The sequence below is a fragment of the Schistocerca serialis genome, chromosome 4 (assembly GCF_023864345.2).
Source record: "Schistocerca serialis cubense isolate TAMUIC-IGC-003099 chromosome 4, iqSchSeri2.2, whole genome shotgun sequence".
Lineage (NCBI taxonomy): Eukaryota > Metazoa > Arthropoda > Insecta > Orthoptera > Acrididae > Schistocerca > Schistocerca serialis.
Window position 1 is genome coordinate 697,127,587 of NC_064641.1, and position 17,336 is coordinate 697,144,922.

The window sequence follows — 17,336 nt, forward strand, 5'->3', positions numbered from 1 at the left end:
GACAAGAGTGTACATATACTGTACTTCAGAACAAATCGAAAAATGTCTTTAGCATTTTCGCAATAAATAAACATAATGGCAAAAAAAAAATCATGTCCAAAGTGCACACGCACTGAAGAAATGTCTTTAGCATTTTCACAACAAATAAACATAATGGCAAACATCATGTCGACCAGTGACATAAGTGTACTCGCACTGGAGTTCAGCGAATCGAAAAGAAAAAAAAAAACGTATAACCCACGAACAGAAATGATGTTACCAAAAAAAAAAAATGATTTTCATTATGTGACAAGAATTAGGATAGGAAAGGGAAGGATTGCATCATGGTTGTAGCACTTTAGATTGCACACAGCTGTTCTGAAAGTCCATATCTTTCCACAGAAGTACAACACCAAGTGACACAACTTGAAGTTCTTTTCCCATCAGAATTTATCAGTGTAGCCAAGACACTGAACTGTCGTAGTAATGTTCCATATTTTCATTTTGGCAGTACATTAGGTACACCAAACAGTGGGACCATAATAATGTCTTCATCGCTCATGGTGGTGGACAGCATGTCGTGTCAACACCACGCTCTTACAAGGCACACCAACGTAGAATTAGTGCAAAACCAAAGATAGTGCTCCATGATCACTAGGATAAACAGGACAAATGGTCATTGCAGTAATTCAGGGTAGTCAGCTTATGAGGTGAAGGACATCAAGTCACATAATATTGACAATTACAGTCTTCATGAGTAGTTTGTGGCATTCATAGCCTAGTTATTGAACATTTCTGTACCAAGCATGTAGTATTACAGAAAAATGTTCATTAATTGTTTTACATAGAATCAGTAGCCTTCTTTTCCTGGTTACAAAGTATTATGAAATAATCGCATTCTTTTCAGTTACAGAGTATAATTAAGAATCATTAACCTTCTCCTAATTACAGTTAATTAATCATTTGTCATTCCAATAATAATCATTAGCCTTTTCCTAATTACAGTTAATTAATCATTTGTCATTCCAATAATAATCATTAGCCTTTTCCTAATTACAGTTAATTAATCATTTGTCGTTAATTAATCATTTGTCTAATTACAGTTAATTAATCATTTGTCGTTAATTAATCATTTGTCATTCCAAAAGTAAGAATCATTAGTCTTCTTCTAATTACAAAGCGTTATTAAACAGTCACATTCCTTTCTGGTTACAAAGTATCAACATTGGAAACAAGAGCTAATCAATGGCATAATTAATAACAATTCGTGGAGTGACATTAATTATTGGCACTCAGTGGCCAGCAAGTATTGAATAGAATAAAACATAGTTCATCATTCAGTATTACTCAGATCATTACAAAGTCAATATTAAAATCAGTTAATTACAGTCATAGCATTAATAATCACAGGCATTATAAGTAGTCTCATTACCATAAACAGTGTTCCTCCTTCAGTAGTATTCAGATCATTACAAAGTCATTATTAAAATCAGTTAATTACAGTCAAATCATTAATAATCATGGGCATTATAAGTAGTCTCATTACAATAAACAGTGTTCCTCATTCAGTAGTATTCAGATCATTACAAAGTCATTATTAAAATCAGTTAATTACAATCATAGCATTATTAATCGTGGGCATTATAAGTAGTCTCATTACAATAAACAGTGGCAGTTATTAGCTAGTGACAAAGCATTATTTTATATATATATATATTTTTTTTTTGTCTCATTAGGAAGTCATTACTCAAGTGACATACTATTCAGAGTTGATCAGTATTATTCAGAATTATCATAAACTAGTGACATTATGTGGGACTGGTAATACATTTTTTTTTTTTTTTTTGTTAGCAATGCATTGCGTTGGGATCGATAGTTAATTGCTGAGACATAACACTATTTGCTTTTGACCTATTGCTGCAAATGAGGATAGGTAACGTCATTCGTCATGAGTCAGCTGTAGCAAGGTCATGCAACAAGGCAGTATATGTGATCACATTCATAAATGATAAACACAAATGGGTAAAAAAAAAAAAATGCACGTACTAGAACAGGTATAATAACTAACAGGTTTAGTAAGTATCATGAAAAGCTTCTCCTGGAAAAAATACAAAAACGGATTATTGACCTGAAAGAAGAAACGCACACTATGCTGAAAAGTAGTGAACTTCGAATTAACAGGTAGTGAAATGTGTATAAATTGTGTTCCATAGCTGCCCTTTCCAAAACTTTCCATCATCCTACTATGCAATATAACACCTGCTGTCAAAACAAACTGCAACAAATACTTAAATAACTACGTAGCATAAATACATAACTTCAACACTATCCTCATCTGTAAAGAAAAAAAAAAAAACTTCATTATCCATCACTTCATTATCCATATTATCATAACTTCATTATTATCATCACCTGTAAAGAAAAACTTCATTATTCATAATACCATTTCCTTCGTCATTATTCATCAGTATTCATTATCATCTGCAAAAAATCACTTCATTACTCATTACATAACTATTCCTTATCTCTAGCATATTTCATCACTAAAACTAAGATGTGTAGTTCTCTCTGACAGCCTGCATCAATCACCTTGTATTCTGAAAGAAAAAATTAGTTAAGACTGCTATTCTACGATGAGTATAATATATTCCTGTTAATGTTTGTTAATCCTGATCCATTTACTTTTCCTCATAAAGTTATTGCATCTCCTTTCGTTTATTCCGTAGGTGAAATTCCCATTTATGTTCAATTTATTTCTTAGAATCATCATTCCTTTCTGAAATTGATGAACAAAGATTAATGTCCTGCATTTAAATCATATACCCACTAAATAATGACTGGTTTATGGTGACACAATTAAGCATACAGCATAACATGACAGAAAACGTAATATGTCCAAGACATTGACAGTGTTCAGATGCAAAATTGTACACAGAATATCACAATGCAGCAGCAAAAAAAATGTAAAACAGTCACGATCTTGAGATGTCATAGGGCAAAAAAAAAAATGTCAAAGTCGACTGGTGTGTGTTATATCTTAACTATTTCACAGTGCATATAAACAAAACTGGAATACAATCGTACATAAAAAAGACAAAATGTGACGTTCGTTGTGTTCAGCTTGTATAGAGGCGAGAATTAAAGACTTTAATGGAGAGAGAATTTGATAAAATTAATACGTCATTACATAGAATTGCATAATTATTCATAAAATACGTGAGTTCATCTGGAAAAATATGCACGGTCTGATGTGTAACGACAAGAAAAGCGACCTGCTAACCTTACCTTGCCGGGCACTTGCCAAAAAAAATACGATAACCATCAGTAATTAGTCAGGTGAAATAATTGCATTAATAAATGGCATCATAGTGTGTTGAATCATACAGTGGTTTCACTCAATAAACGGTTTAATGTTTGATATATGGTGATTGCCTTTCGATTTTCTAGTTCTCAAAGTTTCGACATGTACAACATTGGGGTGAGGGATGCTGCGAATCCGATATGGACCTGCGTATAGAAGTTCAAATTTACTGCACTTACCTTTTAATTTGCTGGATAAATAGTGTGTACGTACTAGTATCTTCTGTCCAACGTGAAAGACGCGGCGTGTACAAACCTGTTTTTGCTGTCTTCTCCGGCGCTCTGCGGCACGTTTGATGTTGTTCAGCGCAATGTTAATTATTTCGTGGTGTCGTAATCGACGAGATGTAGGAAATGTTATTAATTCTTTAATTTTGTTAGGTGGTTCAGCATTTTTCAGTATAACAGACGGAGATAGCATAGTGGATTCATTTGGTATGGAATTAATTACATCTTGGAATGAGAGTATGTATGTATCCCAATCAATATGTCTTTTGTGGCAGTATATTCGGCACAGTTTACCAATTTCTTTCATTAATCTTTCACAAGGGTTCGAAGAAGCGTGGTACTTGGATATATAGATCGGAGAAATGTTTCTGGCTCGTAACATGCGTGTCCATACGCTACTACGAAATTGAGATCCATTGTCAGAAATTACTTTCATTACATGCCCTACATGAGATAGAAAATGTTTTACAAATGCTTTCGAAACAGTTTTAGCAGTAGCTTTGCGTAATGGAGTGAAAGTAACAAATTTTGAAGTAAGCTCAACAGCGACAAAGATGTAGCAAAAACCTCTGTTAGTTCTCGGAATCGGACCAAAAATATCTACTGCGGCCATGTGTCTTAATTTAACAGGTATAATGGGATATAACGGAGGAATATGTGAAGTGGTGTCTGATTTAGCTTTCTGGCAAATTTTACAAGACGCTAAAACTCGTCGTATACGTTTCTCCATGTTGGTAAAATAACAGTTCTGTCTCAGTATAAGAAAACATTTTCTTGCTCCGTAATGTGCGTAACTTAAATGAGTGTACCAGATTAATTTGTTAACCAGTTCGTCAGGAATGCATAATAACCAGCTGTTGCTGTCAGGATGAGAGCGGCGAAACAGAATGTCATTGCGTACAGTGTAATGGTTTCTAATCGTAACATTATTCCTATCTTGCCAAAGGTGTTTAATTTCTTTCCACACGTTGTCTTTATTTTGCTCTTTTGCTATGTCCTGTAATGACGATGAAATAAAGTTTTCAAATGCAACTTGTTGAATGTACATGACACTGAAATTTGTTTTGCAGAAGTTGGTTGCTACGTCTTGCTGATTGTTGCCGAGAGAACGCGATAGTGCGTCTGCTATAACATTTTGTGTGCCGGGAATGTGAACAATCGTAAAATTAAATTCCTGTAAATACAGTTTCCATCTACTTAATCTATCGTGAGTGAATTTGGCCGAAAGTAAAAATTGTATCGCTCTGTGGTCTGTGTAAACGGTGGTATGTCTGCCATAAAGAAAGTGCCTAAATCTCGTGAAAGCCCATACAACACATAATGTTTCAAGTTCTGTAACAGAATAATTTCGTTCAGCGGGTGACAAAATGCGGCTTGCAAATGCGATGTTTTTAATTACTATAGAACCATCTTCTTCGATTTCCTGGAAAATGTGTACGCCTAAAGCGGTGTTGGAACTGTCGGTAGCAATGGAAAAATTTCTAGTAAGATCTGGGTGCGATAAAAGTGGAGCATTCAACAGAGCATGTTTCAGGTTCATGAATTCAGAGTGTGCTTGCTTATCCCAAGACCAAATAGTGTTTTTACCTGTTAATTGGCACAATCTGGGTGTGTCTAAAGCAGAGTGATGAATAAATTTACGAAAAAAGTTAATTAAGCCCAAAAAACTGCGTAATTCCTTCTTTGTCGTAGGAACGGTAATGTCACGTAGAGCTTGAAGTTTTTCCGGATCAGGTGCAATGCCTTCTGCTGAAATTACGTGTCCAAGAAATTTTATAGAAGTTTTGCCAAAGTGCGATTTACTAAGATTAACTGTAAGTCCTTGTGCATGGAAAGTTTGTAACAGTTGTTCAAGAATCAGATTGTGTTCAGACCAGTTAGCTTCTGCGATAAGAATGTCGTCTACATACGTCGTAATTCTGTCTTTAAGTTCTGTCGGAAGTATTGTGTTCAAACCGCGAATAAAAGCTGCAGAAGAAATAGTTAAGCCGAACGGTAATTTGCAAAATTGATAACAGTCGCCGAAACAAAGAAATGCTGTGTATTTTCTGCAATTCGGATGAAGTTGAATTTGCCAAAATCCCGATTTCAAATCTAGTGTAGAATAAATAGCTGTACCGTGAAATTTCTGTAAAAGTTCCTCTAGTGTCTGTGGTCGATCTGTTTCATTAATAATAATGTCATTAATGTGACGTGAATCAAGTACAAGGCGAAGTGAGCCATCTTTTTTCTTAACAATATGTAGCGGGTTTATGTACGGACTAACTGCTGGTTCTATAATTCCTTGGTCAAGCATATCCTGCAATTCTTTTTTAACCTGTTCTCTGTGGATATATGGAATGGGATAATGCTTTGCTTTAAATGTATCGTGCTGTTTCACTTGAAATTCATACATAAATCCGGACATAGTACCAGGAATGTTGTCAAAAACTGGAGCTTGCTGTAAAAGAATTTTGTGTAATTGCGTTCGTTCGTCGTCTGTAGTTGCACTGCTTTGTCTAACTTTATCGGAAATCATTTGTATTACGTCGTAGTCCATTTCGTCTGGAGTATTATAGTTGTGTACGTACGTATCCGTTAACAATGTGGGATTACAGTCTATGTCACGTGTTGCGGAAATGACCTCTGTGCGGTTGATTGTTTGTTCTTCCGCAGATAATGAGTGCTGAAATTCTAAAGCAAGTTGTACATTTTCATCCTTTAACATTAAATAAGAATTTTGAAAATCGATAACTGCGTCGTGTTGTACCAGAAAATTCGTACCTAAAATAACGTCTGTTGTCAATAAAGGAACAATCCAAAAATTAGAGTGGAAAGTATGACCTCCAATAAAAAATGATAAATGCGTCTGTAATTTAACGTCTACTCCTTTACTCGATACTGCTCCTTTCACTTTTGTTTTGCCTAAAGGTAATGTCGGATAGGTATTCTCTTTGTTACACTCGTTAAAAGTCTCCTCATTTATGACTGATATAGGTGAGCCGGAATCGATTACTGCTGAGAATTTCGAAGAACCAATTTTAATTTCAATAACAGGATGAGAAATGGTTTTCTGAATAACTGGTCTTTCCTGCAAGAGAGTGTCTCTGATATCGTCAAAAGTAATTACATTTTCGTGAACAACATTTTGCTTGTCAAAGGTAGTGCTTGTGTTATTGGAAGATGCGTCCTGTGCAGTATCTAGTCAGATTCTATCTGACGTGTTATTATTATGAGGAGGATTCTGTGGCATTTCGACTATTTGAACTGTCCTATTACTTCTTCCAGACGTGTTACGCTCTGGATGGTACCTACTGTCGGGTTCATTCATGAGAATATGTTCTTGCGTATGATTTTGCTGTTGGTGAGACCGACTGTTGTTATATGTACGCTGATAATTGTGCTCATCGTTTTTACGTCTGTCGTAATAGTCATTCCTATACGGTGCATTACGATAGGAATTGAAATACTGTCTTCTTTGTACGTAGTTGTTTCCTTGCTGCCGTACGTTACTATTTCTTGTATCAGGGACTATACGTGCACGCGGCGAAACATTAAAGCCTGGTTGACCTTGTGCATTCCATTGTTGGTTAGGTATGTTAACCGGCTGGTTTTGATGTTGTTGTTGTGAAATACCTCTATTGTTACTAAAGTGTGGTTCCTGTTGCTGAAAATTTTGACGATATTGATAATTAGAATTATGGCTGTTACTAGAGTTTTGGTAGTAGTCGTTCCTAAAGCGTCTGTTATCTTTCCTATTGAAATTACGTGTCTGGTCATAATTGCTGTACTTTTGTTGACCTTGGTTATTATACGAAAAGTTTTTGTTTACAAAAGAATAATCAGATTGCTGTACTTCCAAGAGCTGTAAAAGATCTCTGAACGCTGAAATATTTTCTTTTTGCTGACCTGTTAGAAGTGACACTCGTAATGACCGTGGTAATTTCGAAATGCATAATTGTATAAGTGCGGATTCACTGTACGGCTCACTTAGATACTGGTTTTGTTGGACCATGTGCTCAAAAAATTGCGTCACACTGGGAAAATTTGAGTTCTCGTAATTCGGCAAACTAATTAACTGATCTTTAATTCCGCGCTGTGTCGTCTTCGACCAGTACGCTGACAGAAAAGCATTCTGAAATTCCTCTACCGAGTAACACTGTCTCGCGATCGGTCTCATACGAGTTGCCGGTTCGCCTTCCAAAAAACTGCAAATAAATTCAAGTTTGTGTGTTACAGGCCAAGTCGGTGGAAGAGCAAAGCTAAATTGTTGAATCCAATCCAGTGGGTGAATCTGCGTTCTATCGTTTTTAAAAACCTTAAACTTTCTCACTGACAGAAAATGTTTGTAGTCGAAATTATCATCTCTGTGTGATGGAACAGGTTCAGGATCGTAAGAGAATCTATTGAACTGTGGTTGATCGGAATCTAAGTCCCGTACTCTCTGTAGATTACCCAAATTATACGCGCTGCGTGAGTCTGACAAATGTTCATAAAGTGGCGTCTGTTGTGGTATGTTATTAACTGAAATGTTTTTCATCTCTGTTACTTCTTGTTGTAAATTTGACAACTTCCTACGCAACGTGTTGTTAGATGAATCGATCTCATTAATTGTCTGCTGTAAATTTTGAAATTCAGGTGTTTGGTTAAATGAAACCGGTGCAGTATCGTCTGATTTATTGTCATTAGTATTTTCGATAACATCAATACGACTGGCCAATTCATCACATTTTTCAGTCAGTATTTTAACCTGATCGTCGGTTTTAGAATCAGACGCATTAATCTGTTTTTGTAACTTACGCGTAGTTTCGCTCAGTTTTTTAACATCAGCTTTGATGACATCGCAATCCTGTGTTAGTTCTAATTGTTCGAATCTGTCTGTCACTGTTTGAATATTTACTGTGTGTGTATCTGTTTTTGATTTAAGATCAGAAATTTCATCCCGTAATTCCGCGTTCAATTGTTCTATGGTATTAATTTTGTCGGACACTGTAGTAATATTATTGTCTACATACGTCTTTGCTTTCGCGAACATTTTACGTTTGTCCTCTTGTCTTTGTGCAGTGATTGTTTCCATGACTTGTCGTTTTACTTTGTTTTGATCTTGAATAAATCTGCGGAAACGCGTATCACTGTTCTGTATGTGCTGATTAAAGCGCTCGTTAATCTGAGTGTTCTGCTGTTCGAATTTCGCGTCTATCTTTGCGTCCATTGTGCGCGAAAGTTCTACCGTCATTACTTTAAACTCGTCCCGTAATTGTGCAGCTTTTTCAGAGCATTGTTTAGCGACTCCGCTAATTTCGTCTCTGAGTGTTTCTGTTGCGGCTGTCTGCATTTCCCTTAATTCTTGCGCAACAGTCTTAATTTCTTCGCTATTTTTTTGAGAACAAGCCTCAATTTCCACGCGCAACTGTTCCTTAGTGTCATGGCACTGCGCGGCAACGTCTCTAATTTGCTCACTAAGCTGTCTGTTCTGTTCCCTAAGTTGTTTAAAATCTTCACTCTGTTGTCTGAAATTGTTGTCTGTTTTCTCACTTTGTTGTTTGATATTTACGTCATTATTGTCAAGTTTTTCATTAATTTTATTAAATTTTTCGTCCTGTTCACTAAGTTGTTTGCTCATTTGTCGCAACAAAGCCATAATTGGATTCGACTCAAGGTCAGCATTTCTATTCTCTGTGCTGTTCAATAGTGGATCTGGAATTGTTTCACTTTCTGTAACCATTTGGTCATTTTGAAATTTACAAAAACGTTTGTCAGTCAAATGTATACTATCAGTCATTGTTTCGGAATTAAATAAATCTGTCCTACTTTGTGTGATCTGTTCATTTTCATTAGACAAATTTGTCTGTACATTACTTGAGTTTTCCGAATCGGGTGTGTTAAGCTGGGCAGCGCTCATTACAATAGAGCGTTCTGCGTCATCAATTGTCGTCAAATTAACAGACGAGACAATTGAGTTTGCTTGTTCATTATCAGGGTAAAAGTCATCACTAGTGGTTGGAATGCATTGATTGTGAGTGAACGCAGGATTGTCATCATTACACTGCGTGTCACAATTACTATTGGTCACGTTGTTTAAGTCGGTAATTTCGTTCATAATACCTCGCGATACACTATTCACAGTCTTTCGCGGCATTTTTACAATAGTCACAATTATTCAAAAACAAATAAGCACAAATGCAAAAGCAGCACACAAATACAATAGAGCAACGAATTGCCGTTGACCTGTAGAAAGAAAGTCACAAGTTAATAAAAGCGTTGCGCCAAATCCTAATTATATCTAAGCAAATAAGAGCAGATATCTGACTGTCGCTCAAAAGACTCTCAACGAAATACGATCCTGGACTGGGTGTCGCCAAGTGTAACCTCCCCACAAAAATTTTAGAAGGAATGTAATGACAATACTTAATAGAAATGAGAGCCAAACGTAACCTCCCTAGCAATTAAATTTAATGACAATAAAAGTGAGAATCGCAATCTGACGCAAGTATAAGTTTTTCATAAAAAAATTAAAGTCCATTCAGTGATAAGAAAATTCAATTAAACCGAAATATCGGTCTTTGGCCCTGTGCAAAACAATCAGAATTAAAGTCTTACCTCAGAATAAATGGATGTCACATTTCTGCTCTTGTTATTGCGCACCGCTTGGAGGAACTGCATTGCAAATAATAATATTCTCTTTTTTTGTGATTTTAGTGAAATTTTTCTTCAAAAGAAGTGGAATGAAATGGGAAGTGCAACGAAATCTTTAGTTCAATAAAAAATTAAATTTTTTGAGAAAATGCTTTTGAAATAAAAATTATTATTGGGGGACTTGTTGGAGAATAATTACAATAAATAAATTTTTACATTATCTAATGATTATATTAATTAATAGTATACCTCATTCACCATCTTGACCAGTGTTGCCGACCGCCTACATCACACAACCCCACTGGGCTGCCACCACTGACCGACCGCTCTGCATGACGACTATTAGCGTACTACACGCGACGACTACTGACAGAGTACTGCTCTCAACTAGACAGAGCTACAGACTCGCAACGACTGACTGACTGACTGAGAACCGCTCGCAACACTCGCGCGGTCAAGCGCAAACTCTCTGGTCACAGATGCTACAATGCCTCGCCATCGCTGCTATGTTACATACGTGTTTCACGGTGTGTAAGGAACCAACCATCTACCTGTTGTAATAAGAAATGAGATTCATTTGATAGGCGTCTCATTTTTATTGATTCCCGGCGAAAACTCAGTGATGTTGTGCCCTCTGCAATTATGACTGACGATGTCGCAAGGTCATCACAGGAAGACGTAGGGGTCCTGTCATGTGGAGCTTCGTGTTCAACAATGGCCTTTGAACGGTGTGCTCGGAAACACTTGTGCCTGCACCAGCATTATACTCTGTCCTGAGATCTGTGACAGATGGCTGTCTATCCTGGTTTACACAGTGGGGGATCCTCCGACATTTTGTGATAAGACGTGGTCATTCAATACCATATGGTTTACTTGTTATTTCATCATCCTTAAACCACTTTCCATAAGTGCTCACGTCAATAGTACGCCAACAGGCGACCAGCTTCGCCGTTTCAGAGATTCTCGTTTCCAATCGCTGAGCCACAACAATGCTCCCTTTGTCGAAACAGCTTATATCAGTGGACTGCCGCATTTACGGTCCTTATCTTCGCTATACTGACTGCCCATTTGTCTCTCTTCCGCGTACATTCTTTCCTTACTGCGTCTCGTGCACAAAACACTGCCAGGAGGCATTCAACTTCGCGATGGGCATTAGTCATAATGTTTTGGCTCATCAGTGGAGTCTGCTAATGTGAAGTATGTCACTCTACAATATATCGCAATATCATGTGGCTATATAATTACACAACGTTTTTGCTGACTCTACCACAAGATCTGTTACTGTGTACCTCTAATACAATGTAATCTCGGAGGAACATACATAAGAAAAGGCTACTCACACCACATGGAACAACGGTATTCAGCAGAACAGTGGCAGTTTATTTTGCATTTTTTCTTAGGACCCATGAAATAACAAAATGCACATTTTGGGTATTAATAAACCGTTTCAGCTGTATGTAGTCCGTTATTATTGGGTCATTACCGGTTTCGAGGCACTATAAGTCACATCTTCAGGTGGGCATCTGTATAACAATAAATCCAGAAGGAATAACAACCCTGAGATATACACTAGTATGGCAAGTTATTTCAAAATTCTAAAAAAAAAATTATAAATATTAAAAACTTTTACATGAGAATATCAGAATGTTAGTACTTACATAATTAAAACATTTGAGCGGAAAAGCTCGGAGCTTTACGCACAACATTCGTTGTCCGTCAGAATAAAACACCGATAACAGGCGGTATTTCATAGAATTAAAACACCGGATTCCAAGAAGCTGGATGAGTCGTAAACAAATTATACTATTGTAAACCATTGGTAAGGTGAAAATAAATGAAAAACTATTGAGACCTAATTTTGTACCAGAATGAAAAGCCAAGAAGTGGTTGCCATAAAGTCGAGGGATGTTCTAGTTGGACCAAACCCGTCAAGAAAATAGCTATTGACGGAAAAACAGAACCTAAAAACAGCAATTACCGCTTCTCCGATCTATACGGAATTGCGAACAGGGGACGCAACCACGTCCTGTGTCATGCTGACTTTAGGAAAGTGAACAGCTTGCCTGCAGACGGCTCGCGCATGCGCTGATGATGCGTAGACTCGACCGAATGGTTGATGGTCTTTTGGGGAATACACGAATGGTAACTATTCCTCCCACTGGGAGATCCGAATGGGGACTATTCAAATGTTCAAATGTGTGGGAATCCCTATGGGACGAAACTGATGAGGTCGTCGGTCCCTAGACTTATACACTAGTTAAAATAACTTATACAAAGAACAACACACACACATGCCCGAAGGAGGGCTCGAACCTCCGGCGGGAGGGGCCGTGGGAACTATTCCGGAATCTTTTGTCTATAAAGAGATCATCATGACACTTCTTCAATTACAGGCCTGTGGATAGGTATGTGTCTTTAATGCAGTGGTTTCCATTGCTTTCTGTATCATCAAGACTTTGATAATTGCTGATTTACCGCCTTTAGGGGCAGTTTCCCACCCCAAAGGCACGAATGCTCTGGACGTCTGTCCACTCCTCCGCTCTCTCTGACAAGGTTGTTGGCAAGGTGACTTCTTATGCTGTAAGTCTTCGGCCGCCAGTGCTAATAATTAATCAAAATTTAAGCGGTAGCGTTTTTCGAGCATGGGACCGAGGACGTTTTGGCTGGTAATCAAAAACGCTATGCCTTTCTTTGTTTAATAATGTCGTTTTGTTGGTAGCATTTGTTCTTGGCGGACGTCCCATGACACCCGTTGAAGTTCTTTGTTGATCCGTTCACTCAGTTTTTTATTACAGGGGGCAGCTAACCCTCTGTCCGAACACACTGACCTACCGTGCCGCGTCTTAAACCACATGTGTTACGTATGTACAGGTTGTCCACGTGTAAAAGAGTGTGGGAAATGCAGGAGAGAACGAAAACTGGAATGTATAACGACAGCTCCTCCATAGCTACCACGATGGAAGAATATAAACTGCTCCTTGAAAAAGGGCAAGCCAGCTGTACTAAGCAATGTATAATTAGAGATGAAGCATCAAGGCCAACTCAATCATTGCTATGAAGAACTATTAATCAATCTTTCTCTACATTTTCGCCATTAATAAATAGTCCAACAAAATTACTGTCCTCATGAATTTAGTTCATCACATCAGCTGTTAAAATAACACTATTGGTAGGGCTATTGCCATATAATTGTGTCATAGAATATGTGGTGAACTGGTCATTGTACTTTCCGTTATTCCACAGGTCTTAAGGGGAAAAAAAATAACCTGATTGCTGCTGTTCCCACAAACATTCATTCCACAGATCTTAACTTATTGTGCTTACATAAAAGTATAAGTCCACTAATATTCTATTGCACCATTGCTGGGAACAATATCTACTGTAAAATACCTAGTTTTAAGTGCCTGGCTGAGAAGAATCTTAAGAAAGAGTAATTCATCCATCAAAGAAGTGGTTTACAAAACACTACTCGATGATTGGTACAGAGACTGGATGCAAATAAATGGCCCGTTGTACATACATAGGAGGGAGGCAAGAGAGTAGCTATGGAGGAGCTGTTGTTGTGGGAATCCGCCGACCTGTTTAATCCTTAAGTTCCTCTGCTGGCCACATCCGTAACACAACATAGAATCCTGATTAGAGATAAGACAATCGTCTATCGAAAAACCTAAAGAGTCCCACATCACCTAATACTATTATAGCAGGATTTACTACCCTGCAATTGAACGATAGTAGGCCTATAATAAAGCACAAGTGCCTGGAGAGCTGATGCTATCATTGCACCAAAGAAACCATGAATCGGAATGAGTAAGTGTAGGTTTTCCTATTATTAGCATTACTTCAATAGAACAGAATTCTGCGAACTCTCGATAACCAAGAGCGCGTTAGAACTTTTCCAGAACAGACTTAAATACGATGTGCATTTTGGCTGGTAGACACACACTATAGTAATGACCACTGGGCCGGCTGGAGTGGCCGTGCGGTTCTAGGCGCTACAGTCTGGAACCGAGCGACCGCTACGGTCGCAGGTTCGGATCCTGCCTCAGGCATGGATGTGTGTGCTGTCCTTAGGTTAGTTAGGTTTAATTAGTTCTAAGTTCTAGGCGACTGATGACCTCAGAAATTAAGTCGCATAGTGCTCAGAGCTATTTGAACCATTTTTGAATGACCACTGGTGAGAGTCCAGATACTTCTGATCATATAGTGTATGCACAGTGTAGATCACAAAGTGCACTAGGGACAGCTGAAACGGGTGCAACTTCATCGCCACTGAAAGCTGTTCTATGTACTGGAGGATTCTACACTGTGAAGCAAAATACAAATGTCCTCTTTCTGGCATTAAGTAGCAGGTTACATTCTGTTGGCAATTGCCAGTGGAACGAAATGCAAATCATCAGCTTTTTTTATAAAAATAACTTTTAAACAATTTCCTCCCTCAAACAGATTGCGAAATGACCACAGTGGGAAAATAGAATTAATATGTAGGTTTACTGAAAACCGTTCTTCACACACCCTTGAATAGCAAGGATATGGATTACGTGATGAAGATGGATAATGCTGGAATCTCCAGCTATCACCACCATATATCTGGACTAGTGATAATAAGAAAAAAAAAGAGGTTAGGCTATTTAAAGAGGCGTATTAATAAAAATTAAGTATGTATCGTAATTCAAGAATATAGCTGCTTTGTGTTTCTCAAATTACTGGTTGGCGAAAGGGCTAGAAGATTTGGAACAAGATTTATATTATAAGTTAAAAATTAAGCTGGATGTTATTAAAACTACTCAAAGCAAACGTAGAGAACGAGTATTTTGAGTGCGAATGCAAATGGAAAAAAATAACGTATTTGTACCCAGATATTTGTTTTCTTAGGCTAATTTAGGACCGCTCTACCCAACGACCACAAAAAATTTTGCTTTAAAATCATCTTGTTCGTAACGGAAAACAGACCAACACTTGGAATGTAGAAGTAGTGTACAGGCTGTAGTGCGCGACTGCCCTCAGTCATTGTGTCATTGGAGAATAATGGGATTTTTAGAATATAGTGCAAACAAAGTAAAAATTTTTACTGTCCGGATCTTGCCCTAGAAAAACATGTCAGGACAACAGAATGTTTATAATGTCTCATTTCTATAAATATTCCAAACGAATAAGAGATGAGTTTAAATTAAAAATTGTTAGAGGCAGTTTAAGACTTGCATTTTCTCTCTACTCCACACTTGATGGGCATGGCAGATGATGGCTCTCACAGGAAATGAAGAGAACAAAGGTTATCTGTTCTCCGAGAGCTAGGTAGGGGGTCGACGGAGGTTGGTACTCTGTGTGCACGCAGCACCAGTTGCAACGCCACTCACAAGAAAGCAGTGCCTGTCTGGTGTCGGGAAATGGCCACAAGCAGTGACGTCAGCATTGGGTGGATGAAACAGATGATGGAAGATAGCCCACAAGCTTTTTTTGCTTGTTTTAAATCAAGTATGTACCTCTGCCATTCCAACATTACTAAAAGCGATTGTGATACGTGTTCGAAGCTGTACCAGTATGGGAAATTAGCTTAATTTAGCGATGCTTTCTGTGTTTTTAACGCTCCACTATTTTTTACAAGTCTACTATAATCTTATAGTGTCAGACTCGTATAATGAACTCAGGTTGTGACATCATAGAGCGTAAGCCATTTCTTTTTTTTTATGCACCAATAATGCAGGGAGAAGTTCCTACCTTAGTACATATCTAACTGATGTTAAGTATTAATTTCATAAAGCATAATACGCTGTCAGTCGTTGAGAAATCATTGTTTAAATAATGTATTGTGGTAATTGCTAAACGTTCAAAATCTCATTTATATGTGAGCGTCTTTGAAACACTGGGAAGAAATTGGCAAAAATTGCAATAAATTGACCAAAATTTTAATTAATCGCCCCAAAACTGTAAACATAGAAATGGAACGTGGTCATACATCGAGGAAAATGCGATCAGACAACCATGACGTCATTGAATTATAGTAATTCAGCTGAGGGGAAAAAGCTGCCTTATTTTTCACACGTTCACTGAAATGTTAAAGTTCCTGGCAATTTTTTGGGGTGATTTTAATATAGAGGCAGCAACATTCTGATACTGGTCATAAATTATATTAATTCAGATAAGCAGAATAATATAACGTTAACTAATTAAGGTAAGAGTGACATAATTTATAACGATAAGCTAGTTGGGTAATAAATTGTAAATGATGTGCCCTACAATGCCTCAGCCTATAGGATAAAACTCCTTTCGAATTTCGCACCATTTCTGCATGACCTACAGGAATGGAGGGTGGTGCTGAGGGGGAGGGGGGGGGGAGCGGGGGCAGAGGAGGGGACAGACTTCAAGTTAAAAGCACACAGTTTGTTTCCATTAAGGTTATAAATAAATTACACTTTCATAAACATAAGTGATGTCATTTAAGAGACGTTGTGTCATGCACGTCTAACAAACGTATCTTTCCAGCAGTGTCTATATGTAATATTACATACATTATCATTACACTTATAGCCACAGTAGCACTAGAAACCCCACGTACATTTGCCGCTGTTGTCATTGAAACACAGACTACGCACAAACTAACGATATAGTCTTGCTACTAACGAAACAGTCATGTAAATTCCTGCGATAATTAAAATCCTGTGGGAAGATTTGAGTTTTAGATTTGCTCCTTGCTCTCCTTATTTAAAAATAATTAAAGTGAATTATTTAACTAGATAATTAATATACAGATGAAGAAAGGAAGGCGATTGGGTAATTAGAGACGGCCGGGATTGAGGGCAGATGGCGAGAGAAATTGGTTGTGCCTTTTCAAAGGAGCCATATCGACATTTGTCTTAAGCAACTTTGCGAAACTGAAACCTGGATGATCGTATGGGTTTTGAAACGCAGTCCTTCCGAATACAGCCGTGCGGTTAAAGGCGCTGCAGTCTGGAACCGCAAGACCGCTACGGTCGCAGGTTCGAATCCTGCCTCGGGCATGGATGTTTGTGATGTCCTTAGGTTAGTTAGGTTTAACTAGTTCTAAGTTCTAGGGGACTAATGACCTCAGCAGTTGAGTCCCATAGTGCTCAGAGCCATTTTGAGCCTTCCGAATACAAGTGCTCGATATCGCTCTGTGTACCCTTCGTCTGATTTCG